The sequence below is a fragment of the Stegodyphus dumicola genome, chromosome 10 (assembly GCF_044657685.1).
Source record: "Stegodyphus dumicola isolate Sdum_Otavi_A_Nest chromosome 10, ASM4465768v1".
NCBI lineage: Eukaryota > Metazoa > Arthropoda > Arachnida > Araneae > Eresidae > Stegodyphus > Stegodyphus dumicola.
In genome coordinates this window covers 47,682,776-47,699,604 of record NC_140777.1, presented here as the reverse complement: position 1 = coordinate 47,699,604, position 16,829 = coordinate 47,682,776, and the positions used below count along the sequence as shown (strand labels likewise).

The 16,829-nt window shown below is 31.1% G+C and overlaps 1 protein-coding gene and 1 pseudogene across 2 annotated transcripts in view; both read left to right on the top strand.

Annotated features, from left to right (window-relative positions):
- The window catches only part of LOC118187321 (uncharacterized), a 1,290,260-nt gene that overhangs the window by 753,074 nt on the left and 520,357 nt on the right, over window positions 1-16,829 (top strand). The window lies entirely within an intron of this gene.
- LOC118184645 (U6 spliceosomal RNA) lies at window positions 12,084-12,184 on the top strand (annotated as a pseudogene).

Below are 16,829 nucleotides of genomic sequence, written 5' to 3'. Positions count from 1 at the left end.
CTCATAATTAACCGCTTCAAGAGCCTGAACAGAGAATGGAATAATTCCTTACATCCTACCCTACTATAGCAACTGTAACATTGCAATCTCTTCTCATATAGTAGTCGCACCATATAGTAATTTTCAAGTTATTTATTAGCAGTTGACTGTATCGCATATCTTATACGTATGACTGTATATTACATTACTGCGCTTTGCTCTAAGTATTACATCCGCATTTCTGTATTGAACTAATGTACAATTTTTATCTTATATGTCATATAATATGTGACACATTTTAGTGTGCGTATGCATATGTACCTCTCTGGTATAGAATCACTTGTGAGGGTAGTGTGGACGCACAACAATCTGTAAATATTACATATGTTATATAGTATATATCCTATTCTTCCAGATCTAATTACTCCTGCTATGTATATCGTACCATGCTTTATTTGTAATACTAGATGTTAATGCTGTTCTCTCTATAATGGTGGGCGTGGTGCTGTACTGATTAACCACTATGGTAAAGAGACAGTACCCACGTCATCCGACACTTATCACTTATCCTACCCCACTTAAAGGGCGACTATAGGTAAATACAGGTGATGCAGTATTATCATGGGTCAAATTTTAGTTCGGGCACCATTGTATAGATTGTTTATTTTGGAGGAGCAGGTAATAAGAAAACTCAACTATATTTCTCTGTTCTTCGAACCACAAATCTCTCCTTCGCTAACTAGACGTCTTACATCACAAGTGCACGCTAGGGCAAATGGAATAATTCCTTATAATTATAGACACAGAGGCATTTTGCTGAGCTTTTTCTAAAACTGATGTAGATGAATTTCTGAAGAATGTATTTGAAGAAAATGGAAAATTGTATTTTAAATACTGATTTTGATATTTGGTATACATTTCTGTTAATGATGTAAAACATTTTGTAAAAGCGAATGCATTTATTATTGATGTTTTTCGACAGTACAATTTATATTTGAAATAATGATATTATTTTACTAAATTATGAGGTTATTTTCTCCCTGCTTCCAGCATGCCTTCGTAACGTAATGGTAGCACAATCGGCGTGTATTCGAGAGCACCAGGTTCGAGCCCCGGCGAAGGCATTGCGCATTTTTCATGTCTCCTCCTTCAAAAAAAAAAAAATCTAATGACACTGCAAAATGGTAAAATAAAAAAACAACGACGCTTGTAATTCCCATCACATTTTTTCCCTGAAGTACTATAAAATAAATAACAGAATATTTCTGTAACGCATTGTATATCTTCAAACATGTTTAGTATTCTGATAATTACTAAAAATTATGAATACTTGCGAAGTATTGCTAAATATCCGTGACAGAAAGCGAGAAAAAATATTTGTCAAATAAAATACAAGCATCAGCTTCGAAAGGGCACTCATTTCCAACTTAACTTCAGTTATAACATATAAAAATTCTAAAGACGATCTTTTCAAAAACCACTATTCCGATAAAATGGCTCAAGGGTATTGTTTGACAATTTTACGCCAAGTGTTTTCCAAATGCTCGATTTATTTAGTCTTCTGAGAGACATTGTCACTGTGGTTAAAGAGAAGATATGTCGAGTTTTACACTTTACTTCATCCTTCAGAATATCTTTTTTCTTTCTCCTTTCTCTGTTTTAATGTCAAAAAAATCAAATAAAATAGCAGGCGTTTTAACTAATTTACATTATTAAGCAAGGAATCTTAAACATGAAACAAGCCAATCAACGTTGTATTGATGAAGATTTTAACTGAAAAAAAAATCGAGGACAACTAAGCTTGGATAAGGTTTGGTATAAAATATACGGTTATTTAGGACTTCTTTTTACTTCCTTGTACTAAGTAAAAAGGAAGTATTGTAATGTCGAAAAATTTGGGTATCATATTTCAATGAAGATATCTATTTTGACCACTATCCAATGCAATTTAATGATGTTTTTGCGTGACATCCGCAAGTAAGGACAGAATAAACGACTCTTTTCTCCCCAAAGAATTATAAAACTGATTTAAAATGAATTTTGAAGATACTTTTTCGTGGCGTCTGTGCGCACGTATGCACGTATCTCGCATAACCCAAAAACGAGTAGCCTCAGAACGTTGCAATTTTGTATGTAGGACTGCTATAAAATGTAGATGTGCATCTCGCATTTTGGTTGCAATCGGCCGCACCAAAAATATATAAATACATGTATCCACTCTGTTACTCGGCTCAGTGAGCTCAGTTTCTTTATTCTTGTATGTTTGTAAATTGTGCATTTTTTGCTTTAAAAATGATTGAATTATGTTGTTCTTATGTTCCGGTTAAGGTTTTTATGCCTTTGGTAAATCTGCATGCAATATTTGTGGCGTTATCAGCAATTTAAAAGTTGTTTTAAGTGCAGCTAAGCGTAATGAATTTTGCGATGGCGGACATGCTTGTTTACATTTTAAACTTGCCAAAATAGCGGATTTATTGCCAATCTAGAGAAACTAATTTTCGCAACAACAAAGATAACACCTTCTTTTATTATTAGGAATTAAATCGTGCTTAATCCATTCTGGAATTTATTCGAGGAAATAAGTGTTTCAGATTTACTTCGTAATTTTTAATATAGGTATTTTGAGATTTTATGCATTTTTGCCTTGTTGGGATGTGAGAACTGAATTAATTGAATGAGAAATACTGAATCCTCTGTGAAAAACTGTTTCTTTTTTGTTTTATTTGTTTAATTTCTTTTATACATCGTTTTAGATTTATTATGGTATTTGAATAGAATATGTGGCAACGATTAGATAATTCTTCAAATGATATAAATTTATATGCATTCGGAGTTATAATATGGACGAAATGTAACGTTAAATGAAGCTAGCGCCAGAGTGTCGCTATGGTAAGCAAATATATAGGGAATTTTAAAGAGTGCATTTATTCTTTTGTGGTTTATGCGCTATGGACGAAGTAGATTTAATTCAATCCAATAAGTTTAAATGAAATTCAAGAAAAATGCGCATAATTTAATATTCCGTGCAAGGAAGTCATGTGGTGTACACATCAGATTTGTTATCTAACTTTTGAGTTTTAAATAGGCACAAGGCTCTTCTGTAAAGACACCTTCATTTGAAAAAAAGAAATGTAAAATAAATGTAGTTAATAAATATTTTTTTTTCTGTAGAGTTAATATAATGGATTGATAAATCACTCATGAGCCTTTTAGGTCAGATTGAGTGTAACTATAAAAACTACTCTCAATTAAGAAACAATATAATCTCTGTCACATTTTACGACTTCCTCCCATACTGCAATAAATGTTTTATGCATCCTATTGGTTTAAAATCTCAAACCATTAAATAAGAAATGAACTGCAATAAATATAAGATAAAAGCTCATTAATATAAAGACTTAAATAGGTCTTTTAAATCAGGTTTAAAATAATTAAAGAAATTCTAGCAAAAATCATGCATATTTTTGGGATCCAATTGCCAATTTGTGTTACTGTAATCAATATAATACATATAATACATATAATACAATCAGAATAATATTTTTTTCCTTAGTAACAATGAATCTTAAATACGAAGTGAAATTAGTTATTTGAAGAACTCGAAAATTTTTACTGAAAAAACTGACTGTGATTTCCGATTTGATCACTTTTTCGATGAAATTCGTAATTTATGTATTTTGACCGAATATATAACGTTAAAAATTTATCTGCTGGTTTTTATCAATAAAGCAACAAGGAATATAAACTGAAACGCATACAATACGAATGTACACTACGTATTTATGTGTTATATTACTCGCTTCTGCTTCTGCGTAACGTTGAATACCAACCCATTTTCCTTTGCACAGTTCTACCTAAAATGTTCTTGCTTTGACAGATAGCTTTCGAACATATTGTTAGATTTGATTCAGCCAACCAAATATTCTTCATTGAAGTAGGGAGGGAAAAATGTAATACTATTGTGTTTTCTTAATAATAGTTGAAATATTTTCAAGTGTATTAGAGAATATATGTTTTTATTAGCACAACAGAGGAAGTTGAATAATTATAATGCTAATGAGAACACTTCAAGCGAAGTATTTGGTGATCATACGCAATGAAAACTCGGTAAAGCATTATACGCAGTATTTATCACATTAACAATGAAATATGTAATATGATAACCTATGTTAACTATATTACTCTCAAACTTTTTACTGAGGAAGAAAAAATAATTTTCATGCATTTTTTCCTAGATATCTGCTCACTCAAAACTTGCCTATTTTATAATAATTTAATCCATACCCATTTCTTTAAAGCATATATGCATACATACAATTTGAATTTTAAGGTTTCAAAATGTGTCTAATTTTGAATGAGATGATTTCGGAGATGTTAAGAAAATCAAGAATTATTTAACACATATATTTGCAAATATCCTAGTTTTGTATACTATGTTAGTAAAATGTGAATACATATTGCGGTAATCATGAAAACTAAAGTTCATTTCATCGAGAGTGATGTGTGAATGTCTTTATGCTACAGTCTTTATGCTTGCTTGTGAAGTCGACTGTAAATTTATGGAACCGCCAAAAATTCCATCTCTCTCTTTCAACCATGACTGATGATGACACCAAAGAACGGAAGCTGATGACGCTAACTTCTGTCCTTTCCGGGATTTCTATGGCTCAAAAGCCGCTACAATTGAATTCAGTTCAGACACGGTCTCTTCAATGGAAATGATTTTATTAATGATCAGGGTCTGAAACTGTGGCTCCTATTACCCATATCTATCACGCCCGATTGAAGAGCCCTATTTTTTAAAATGAATACCCTAAATTTTAAGACTGTAATCATGTAGCCAACTGTATTGCATTCATTGTTTTTGCTATTAGTGTAAATCCAGAAAAAAAATCTTATCATTAACAACTGAATACTTTGTTATTTCGCTAAGAACTATAATTTTTTTATTCTAAGTGACAAAAAAGAAATTGTATTTCGTTTCTTTGTGAAAATTGAAGAAATTTCTGACTGCGAGATATTTTAAATGAATGATAGATGAAATTTGCGAATTACTTTTATTTCATTAAATTAAATCCCTTACTGTAGCAGTTACTATGTTTTATATTTAAATTAGATATTAAAATCAAGTTTATGGTTTCTTTAAATAGCATATTGTCTTAAAGCTAACAGCCCATAATATAACTAATGCATTTTTGTATAAGAAATAAACTTTTGTATAATGTGCAAGAAATTAATATATAATTAAATGTATGCTAGTCCAGAGGAGCTAGTAGTCTCAAAAAAAATTAAAATGGCTTTATGTGTCGAATCGCTAAAACTATTGAATCACTTTTGAAATTATAGCCACCAAATGTTATCGCCCTATATTATATTTAAGCAAATTAAATAATAAAAAATATGCATGAATGTATGTAAGTTTCTCGCAGTGTGAAGCCCTAAATTTGAATTTCAAAATCGTTTTATTATCTACTTCATAATTTGTAAAACTTTAACGAATTTTTTATTAAAATATTCAACAATTTCAAAGCGAGCAATGGAAGCACTGTAAGGAATTAAAAGTTTTCATCTCCAACATGCCAGACAGTCTATTAAAAATTCTAAAGGTATTATATAAAGATAAGATAAAGATATAATGTTTTAAAATATTTTAGCTCAAGAGGGCATTTGCCCAAGTCTCTCGAAACCTGTATATGTGTATAAATGAAAACATTCCCTTTGAGCGCTGTATAAAACATGAAAGCTTTTAAAACTTGTAATTATTTAATACTGATATCAGATTAAAATATAAATTTTAACACAGTTTAAATTTAATTAGCAATAAAAATAGTCAAAAATAAATTTACTTAAAATAATTATATACATAATGTTTGAGACCGTTATGCATAACAACGTTTATTAAAGTGTCGCTAATTTTGAAGTGAAATTATGCAATTACTTCCTTTTACCAATGTCCTCATATTTAACATGTGGTTGGAAAAATAAGAAAACTTCGTAGTGGTTGATATAGATTTAATGTTATAAATAGAAGGGTATAATATATAAAAAAGAATGAAATACCATACTTTGTAAGAGAATTCACTATTTTGTTATGTTATAAATGGGAAAGTCTTTTTGGACAAATATTGCATACCTTTAAATAATCACTAAAATTAAGGAAACACATATTCGCTTAATTTTAGAGGCATCCCTTCAAGGTACGATTTAGACCACAATTGAAGTGCATCTGATTTTGCTAATTGAAGAAAATTATTCAAAAGAAAATATATAATTACAAGTTATACTAAAAATAAATATCATACTGCATAAAATTATGTATAACTAAAGTTTCACAAAATACTACAACGCTGGGGTTTAGAAATAAGAGAAAAGGTCTGGAACAATATTTACTTGATTTTATGTATAGAGTGTTCAACATCTTCTTCAAGTTTAATGTTAAACGACGAAAATAATTTTCTTGTTTATCGAATACCTGAATAAAGGTAAATTTTATTCTAATTTAATCATACGTTTATGCTAAATATTATGCTATGTTATCTTTTACTTTATCCAGTTAAAATGAACCTGGTGTAGACACCATATAACTTCCTTTTACGGCCTATTAAATTGTACACATGTTTTCTGCAATTCATTTAAACTCATTTCCTCGAATTATTCTACTTTAATTAACCGATTCTTCAAGAAAAGTTCAAAATGACATCAAAAACAGCAAATTTTGAAGCTATAATCCCGGTCAATGTTTGTCGCATGGGAGTCAAACTTCATATGATTTTATTATTTCATAACGAATATAATACTTTCCCAGTAGAGGAACCGGGCGACTGAATTAAAATTATATTTCATTATTTGACCAAAATTATTTTTTAATTTACATTGCCCAAACATGAATATTTTTGTCATTTTTAAAAAACTTCTGTAATTGGTAGTATAACCAAACGTTCCGCTCTGTAATTCATAGTATAACCAAACTACAACCAAACGCTGCGAAAATAAAGGCCAGTAAGGGCTTTTAGTCTGAATAAGTGGGTTGGGTATACATTACAATATGTGCTTTTGATATCACCGTTTGCAATAAAAAAGCGGTAACAACCAAGATGTTACAGCAGCCCCATGTATACAAATTTTCTCCCTTCTACCGCTAATCGTTTTTAAGCTATTCCAGATACATACATACCTATACACGTCACAAAAAATATCCCTTTTTAATCATCCGTTTGAAAAGAAATAGTCCATTATCCTGTTCGTACTGCCCGCGGGGAAAAAAGTGGGTGGGCAGTATCGCTTGTTCTACTGAGTCGATTGAAGAAATTCAACTTGCATTTTCCATGTCTCGAAAGCGTCATGGTGGACGTGATTAACCACTATCGTTGAGCACAGTGTCCACGTCCCCTGTCACTTGTCTCGAAAGCGTGACTTAGGATATGTATAGATTTATATATAGCATTATTCTAGTATAGGTATTCTGACACAAAATCGGACTTTTTCTGAAATGACATGCCGCTTTTTTCCATATTTCGATTTTACGTCTCAAATTATGCCAAACTGCCAAGTTTTATAAAAATCGTACCAGTAGGTTTTATAAAATTAGCCCACAAAATTTTAGCTCCTCAATGTTAATTGAGATTGATATATGTTTATAAATATCTCTTTTTTTATTAAATTTATTTGATTCTTCCTTTCACATTTCGAAGTTTAATTTCATTCCAAACAAGATTCGCCCATTTTTCATGATTTATTTTTAAAATTTGTATTGTTAATTGAATTTGTTATAAAATTTTTACCATCATTATAAAGTAGATGTATTTCTAAGTATACCGGAAAAAATTAGAATATTTTATTCAAAATTTCCAAAAAAAGATATATATGAATTTATATATTTTCGCGTTTTGAAATGTGGCATATTTGTTTAAAGCGATAATAACATCAATTGTGGCTTAGGCTCTTTGTTAAAATTATTTGAAAGTAAGAATGATGTGACATTTTTTTCCGCTCAATCCACAAAGTAAAACGTTAAGAACAATGTGACTTTCTTTCGTTCCTACACAATGGAAGGGAAAGGAAAATTGATTGCCATATGCTAAGAACTTCGCTAAGTAAATTATTCTTGGAGGAAACTGAAAAAAAAATTCCGTAAATTTTGCAAAATTTAATTTTTCCGTAAATTTTGCAAAATTTAATATTTAGGCATAATTGGGATCGTAGAATCGAAATATGGAAAAATGTTGGTATGTTATTTCAGTAAAAAGTCCCATTTTGTGTGAAAATACCAATGTTGAGCAATGCTATGTATAAATCTAATATATATTCAAAGTCGCGCTTTCGAGACATGAAAAATGAAGTTTGAATTTCGTCAATCGGCCCAGTAGAACGGAAGATATAAAACTCTGTGTATTTATAGTGTAAGTCATAAATATTGTTACATATTTGATAACATAGCGCGATAACGCCATTATGGCTAAGAGAAATGGAATGACGTCAATAGAAAGTGAAGGCTTGCAATCAAAGAAATGTACAACAATATCAGCTAGGCTTAGTTTATTATTTCAAAATGTTCGCCGTTTCGAACGCTTAAAATGTCGACAGATGTTACTGTATCAATGTCACTGCAAATAATTTCGTGAGATATTCTGTCTTTTAAATTTCACATTATAAGCGGGCATTTTCTCTACATTTCCATAGCTGAGGGTAACAATATTCCATTAAACTCATGAATATTCGGTCTTATGAGGTTGCCCTCATTCAGAGTATTATCGATTACTAGATAGAGCCAAATGCAACATAAGCGAATTCAAATACAAACGCATATATTGTTGCTGCATGGTCAGCTCCATTTTGTCAGTTCATATAAGAACAGAAATGTAACTCGCATTTCAAATGAAAAAATAAGTTTTCAGTTAAATATATCATTTACTATTTTCTTTCGCAAAATGCTATAGTAAGAAATAAAATTTACCAGTCATGTAAGCACGTTTCTGACTCATAATATGCGTTAATATTTTCGACCAAAACTTCCTTCAGTTGTTAATCTATTATTCAAAAGTATGCTTTTAAATTTATTCCCTATTATTCATTTTGAATTTTGCTTAACGATTCAATTATGGGTAGTTTAATTTACTGTTCTATTAGTGAAAATAAGCATCAAATTATTTAGTTCAGAAAATTACTCTGCAGATTATAACATTTCAGTTAATCTGAACAAATAGTGGTATATTAATTAATATAGCAATTTCTACGAAATATTTTTCTAATTAATCCGTACTTTATTACAAAATGTAAAAATTAGGAACCTGAATATTACATGAAAATATGATTTTTATTTCTTTACATTTTTAAGTCGAGAGGGAATCAACGATTGGTTTAATTTTTTCTAAAAAAAAAAAAAAAAAAAACGAGAATCTTTATAAGATTGTTTTAGCCATCCATTAAATAATGAGGAAAATACGACCACATTTATCATTGTGACAAAGTACTTTCTGGGAATTATGAATATCTAAATAATGATTAATCGATTCCTTCGTTTCTTTTTAAACGTTTTTGCATACTAAATTTCTCATTTCTTTCAAAATGCTTTAACACATTTTTTTTGTATTTATATTATAAGTAACTTCTATAATTACCATGATTTACCAAATTAAGAATTTATTCGCTCATAAGCAGTCATTTATTTTCATTTCTTTCTGTTCTGTTGAAATTTTAAGTTTCAAGACATATTTTTCAGCCCATCTGTAATTAAAATTATGTTTATCACTACAGTTGCCTTTCTTCTCATATTCACCTAATTATGTTTTAAAGAATGAATTAGAAATATGGCTTCATACTTCATTGTTACGTGACATTATTATTACATGACATTATTATGGCTAAGGGTAAGGAAAAAAAAACTCACTCAAAAGTCGAATATTTGAATTTACGAAATATACACAAGACTATAGAAAATATCTTACATGGAATTTCAAAACAATAGTTAACTATCAAATATTTCATTACTTCCCCTAAACGCGAAAATCTGAAAACTATACTCAAGAAATCGATTGCAAATGTTTGGTAAGTGTTTAAGACCGCTGAATACAGGTAATTCGACCGGATTTGGGTTCTTCATAAAGACATCCTTCATCTTAAGCAGATAACCATCGTGACTTCGCCAAATACAAATATCCGAACCTATTTGGCAAGTGCTTTCTTTTGATAAAAAATAAAACATTCTTTACCCAGTATTGCCCTTAATTTATCGCCTGAAAAATGCAGCTCTTTTTGTTGTTGGAAAAGGTAAAGTAACTAAGAAGATCAATGAAAGTGAAAACAGCAAAATTTTAAAACTGAGCTTTAGTTGGAATTATAATGGAAAGCTTTGATTCTATCTTCCTTTCTTGCCGTTGTGGTTATCAGTATGGTTATCAGCGAAACCTGTACACCAAGCTTCATATTGCTATACTGTGCCGAAGGTACATAAACATTTATGTAAAGCTGGTCATTGTTGAAAACACGGAAATCTTCATTAAAGGTGCATAAAGCTGCCCTGACCGTTATGAAGACCAGATTCTAAACGGTAAAAAGCAAAATTGGAAGTTGCGGTTTATATCAGAACAACCTGAGTGCAACTAATGTTTTAATTTGCTATTTTTATTTTGTAAGGCAATGAAAATTCTAATTGCCTACCTGCGTCCTGGCATAAAGGGGCTGAAACCTTGATGGACCTTACACTTGGCAAGCTAGAAACTGATCGTCATTTATCCCAACATACTCTATGAAGGTATTTAATGGTGACCGAGCTGCGTAAAAGTCTCAGCACAAGTCCTTTAGGTTAGTACAACCTTATAATGCGCTTCACTGTGTTAATGGATTAGTGTTTAAATCTCGAAGAAGGACGCTGTATTGTAGAGTATTTATAGCACGGATTATTAGGTGAGCTTTACTTTTCTCTCTCATTATGATAAAAATTGTGCTAAATCTACGAAGAAAATATAGTGTTGTAATTGAATCCAATCTTCCTATATCATTTAACTTAACAGCAATTAAATAAAAAATCAGATGTGGACATATGACATCCTTGTATGCCTATTAAATTAACCACATTTTTGTTGCAATTCATTTAAACTTATTTCAGCCAATTATTCTAATTTAATTAACAATGATATAAAATATTGCAAATATTGAACATTTCTCATATGGCATTCAAACTTCTTGCATTTCGTAACGATTATAAAATTTTCCTAAATATAAATATAGAAATGAGAAACCACATTAAAAGCTAGATTTCGTTATTTCCCTCGATTATTATTTTTTTCGTTATTTAATGAACTTTTACAATTTTAAGCGTATGACTAACAACAGCAAAGGTAAAGGACATGTAGGGGTGTCTACGTATATATATAAGTCCAAAAGTTATATATATATATATCGCATATCTTAAATACGATTATACGTAGAAAGGGGAAATTTAGTATATTGGAATGCTACAACATCTAACTGTGCAACTCCATTTTCTATTGCAATCGACGGTACCCAACTTATACATGTATGTAAGACATAAAAGATATGATGAAATGTACTAACAAATTCAAAGTAATTGAGACAAATTGAAAAATAGAGCTATAAATTACTAATTTTTAATTAAAGTACAACCCTTGACAGCATCTGCGTTTTCCCTGCAATAATCACAGTGGGAAATCTTTTCGCCCTGTTGTTGCTCAGCATTAAAACTAAGGCTTTCCAAGTTTATAAACTACGCATTTTCACAGCTAACTACGAATTTTCTTTCACCAGTTTGCCTTACTGCTGGTAAATTGTCGTTAAGCTCCTATTCTCCCTTAAGTAAAATATAAACTCTGTATAAAAAATTGTGAAGCGTGTTTAGTGTCTCTAGAGTTCAACGAATTAATGAAATATATGTTAACGAATTCATTATCCAAAAGTGAATGATGTTTAACTGCGAAGGTGGTCGTGATTCTTCCAAAATTCTCTTTCGTCATTCAGTAAACCGCAATTTCCAGTAATCAACTCAGCAGTTCTTTTTCGGCCATGACTAAAAAGTGAATTGATGCGTTCCCTAATGAAACTGCACTAAAATGAAGTCATCTACAACATATCGAGGTATATATATATATATGCTTCGGCAGTACTTATACTAAAATTGGAACGATACAGAGAGAATTAGCATGGCCCGTGCGCAAGGCTGACACATACTCACTTCCCACTACCAGTCTTAAAATTCTTTACCTGACTTTTATTTTCTCTGTCGTTGGTCGTAATTTCATACTTTGACTTACAGATGTGTTTTTTTTTTAAATTCTATATATATAAAATATTATTGTTTGACAATGTCTGATTTTAAAAAATAAACAGGAAAACTTCCGTATAATAATTTGACTCCCGTAGGACAAAAATTGACCGAGATATTAAATATTAAATTTTCAAATTTTTGATGTCATTTTCAACTTGCCTTGATGGACTGGTTAATTGAGTTAGAATAATTCGATAAAATAAACATAAATAAAGTAAAGCAAAAAATGTGTATAATTTAATAATTTGTACAAAGAATCACGTGATGTCCAAATCAGATTTCGGCTAATCTTTGGAATATGGTAACAGGTAGTTTGGCGACATTTTGGTAAGGCGATAAAGGTTTTAGCAGTGTATATGGATAAAGTCAAGAGTGTGCGCAATGCCATTTTTGTGCAATTCTGGGATTTTTTATAAGTGAAAATAGGTCGACGTGTACATGGTACCGTGTATGTGCAATTCTTAAAAACGCGGCAAGCAGTTTGCGATCCTGCACTTTCTTCCAATTTCGCACCTAAACTTCTTCATGATTAAGCACTTCTGTTCCATAAACGTTCTAGCATAAGCGTGATTCGGCTAGCAGATTGTTGGGAAAAAAAATGTTGAGTAAAAAAAAAAAAAAAAAAAAAAAAAAAAAAAAAAAAAAGTCTTTACTCCGTGAAAACAAAATGGCGTCCAAACAAAAACTAGCAGGTTGCTTTAGGAGGGTTGGTTCCAAATTTTCGCCAAAAAATCGCCAAGTTACCATAATCCAAAGATTAACCCAGATTTCTTTATTTATATTCATGAATTAAAACTAATTACTTAATCTAGAATTAAAAGTTTGACAGCATTCTCTTCTTTAAAACTATGAAATTCCAAACCAGTCGGAAAATCCTTACTGGTTCACAACCCCTGCCATATATGGTTATTAGTTCATATCTCAACATATCTCGAACTACGTCTCTAAGACACTTCAAACTGCACTTTTATGCTTAACTCTTCCACTTAGCAAAAGTTAATATACCTTTTTAAAAATGTCAGATTTTACAATTTTTATCTATCGAACTTCAAATACTAGCTTATATTAAGATTTAACAAAAACATCCCACAACCCTCCACTAATTATAACAGCCTTAATGAAGTCATCACTTCTTTCCAGGATTGTTTCATCGCAGTAGAGCATTTGTATCATATGTATGACTGGAAAAACAATATATAGGTAGTTGTCTCGAACATGACAGGTCGTATGGTTCTGAAACAAAGAAAGAAACCAGATCTGCTGAAAACATCGATGGCTTTATCTCGGGTAACGCTCCCTAATATATCTTCTGTTCTTGCCAACTCGAATAAAAAGGAAAGTCGATAAGAAGCCAAATCTGGAAATCTGCCGCCAACAAATAGTCCGATCAGGACTGCAGGAAAAGAAAAAAAAATTCGACAGTTCCATAAATCACAGGATTTAGTATCTTCGAATATATTCCGGGTCGCTTCTTTGGTGATAGCTATGCCTATGTCGGCTGATTTAGGAACTGGCTTTTGCTGAACAACCAGCAACCTTTCTCAATTTTTTACAATCTTTATACTCGTATTTATCGTAACAATGAAATATATATCATCAGAATTCTAAGACAGAAATATTGTGATATTTGAACTTAATAGGGTTCTTATTGTATCTTCGATCCGTCATAACGAAAAAAAGCATCATACGTTTGTCAAAGAAATACATGATGGGCTTCGTAAAAGATACGTAGCAGTGACATTTTAAAATACACAAGAATGCGATTTTTTTGTTATAAAACTTCAACGCATATTGCCAGAAAATATTTTACTATTATTGAAAACGATGGCATGATGTTACTTGATCTTAATAAGGTTAGCAAGGGGAAAGTAATAGCTATTAAAAGGCAAACAGAAGAGATAAGAATAATTAAACACAATTTAACTTTTAAAATATACAGTCTAAAGATAATTTAATTCATAAACTGTAATAGAAACTCATCCATGCTGCCTCAGAAACTCGTCAGTTCGAAATTACGTCACATTTCGTCCTCAAAATTAGGCCCACCAGCGGCCGAGCGGTAAAGACGCTGAACACTGGTAGTTCGGTCCGGATTCGAATCCCGCGAACGGGTTGCCTGCATGGGCGTTTTTGTGGTTTTCCCCGTTTGTAACGTATATGCGTGTCAGTTCCCTTAGAAAGTCCTCCACGAAGCCATCCCTCCCTTTGGGCAGATAGCCCTCGTGTGCTTTGCCATATTTAAATAATCCAATCCGTCCGCAAAATTAACGTGTAATTTCTTTATTATAAAATTTATTTAAATTTTAGCTTTAATACTGCCTGGAACAGTAAGAAATTCTGACACGCATTTGCTCCTATATGTTTACTCTATATATTTATCTGAATTATTGAATATATGGAACAAATCAGTGACGGTTTCATTTTCAAGCCCCTAACTTTCAAATAAATAAAATGGCAGAGCTTTTTCTTAAGATAATAATTTCTTTTAACAAGTGACGCAGAATTATTTCTGTAAACAGAGTTAACATACTATACCATTGATAGCACTAGGTGTATTATTGATAGAAATTACCGCTAATTAAAGATAAGTTTCATAAATTAAGTTTGCCTAAAATGGTAAGCTTACAAGCGGTAGAACGGTTAAATCGCTGAATACTGGTAGTTCTGACCTGGATTCGATCCCAGGCGAATAGGATGGCTGCATGGGCGTTTGTTCCTCATGTGTGATGTGTGTAAGAGCCAGTTTCCCTTAAGTCCTCCACGAAGGCATTTCTCTCCTTAGGCAGATAGCCGTAGTATGCTTTTTTGCAATCTCAATAAACCAAACCTGAAAGGTAATACACAGTTTCAGTCAATTCTGATCCTCTGCAGAAGTGTTCATCTTAGAAGTTATTTTCAGTGTGGATGTTTCCACCATATCGAATACGTTCCGAAACGAATGGGTTTGTCAATTGGCATTTTCTCCAAATGTGACATGAATACCAATTAGTTTTTGCTATAATGTGCTCCCGAAAGCCCCTGTTGCTTTATGTAAATAATTTGCTTTTCTTCAATCAATTAATCGACCATTCAGCCCGGATGTTTACGTTCTCAGAACTACAAGTATGTTCATCTACTGTTAGAGGGGGATATAAAAAATTTTGTAATGTATCTTCAGCCATGATTTAATTCTGCTACATGACAGAAGGGTTCAAAATTATATGTATGATATTGGAAAGAAATGTATGTAATGCATTTATCGACCTAAAATTATGTATATGTTGATTTAGTAGCTGTAGCATATATATAATTGCTAACACATTTCATCAATAACAGATGCCTATATTGCAAATGTCCGTTTTATTTTAGTAGACCATATGTCACTGTCATTTTATTCATCATGTACTATGAACTTACATTTCTAAAGATATTTACGGCGTATAACATATTTGTAACATATTATATTTACAGCATGTAACGTATTTGTAAATAATAGTATCTGATTTTCATTTATAAATTAATAAAACTGTGCTTGAAATTTTATAACAAGAGAGTGAATTATTATTTTTTATCATTTTATCCTATTTAAATTAAAAATTGCGTAATGTGAAATTTCAATTCAACAATAAATTTTTAAAGGAATTCATGTTTTCTTTTTCCTTGTTAAAGAGCTGCTAAATGCTGAACGGGCAAAACACAAATTATCAATTAAAATTAATAAATTATCATTTATCAATTAATGCGTCATATTTATTTTTTTTTAATTTACTGGAAGACAGGTAACAGATGTGTTAGTAAATTACATTGTTGATGTTTTATTTACTTAAGTTTTGAATACTTATAGTATTCCAGCGCAGCAATAAAATTGTAAATCGATTCATGTTTTCCGTTATCTTTTCAAACATTGGTGAAAGGCAAATGGAATATAAATTAATTAATCATATTTTATAATTTACGAAAGAATTGTTAAAAAGTTACCTTTAAGTATGCATTAGTTACTATTGCACTCATCTATATATTTCGACCCTTTTAAATTAAAACTTAAAGATAAATGACATAAAACTTTGTTAAATCTATCAACAATTGCCATTTTTTAACGAACAGCAGCAGCAAAAGAATTGAAATAACTAGTAAAACTGCAACCTTCTGAAGAAAATCCATAGAAGATTTCGTTTAAGGTTTGCTTGTGGATGAAGAATTGTTGGTTACGACGCGTGTTTTACTGTTGCTCGTATTCCACTCACAGATATTCGAATTTTAACCAATATTGCGAAGAAGGAAAGAATTTGTTAACAATTCCCATCAAATTTTCTTGACGGTAATTTTCCAATTTCTTCTTTGCTGCATCCTCTCAACCAGAACTTTCTACCAGTTTTTGTTCCGGTGCGATTTTTAAGAGTACAAATTAATTTATTTTCCAGACGGGTAACATGAATGATAAAGCTGCTCTTGCTTTTGTTGTTTATGAAGAAAAACAAGAAAGAGGCTTCAGACACTTAAGAATAAGTATTATGTTTTTCAGGGTTAGCTGCTACGCTTAAGCCTTCTTGTGAAATGGATTCAAAATTCTTGTAGTGGTTTGAGATCAATG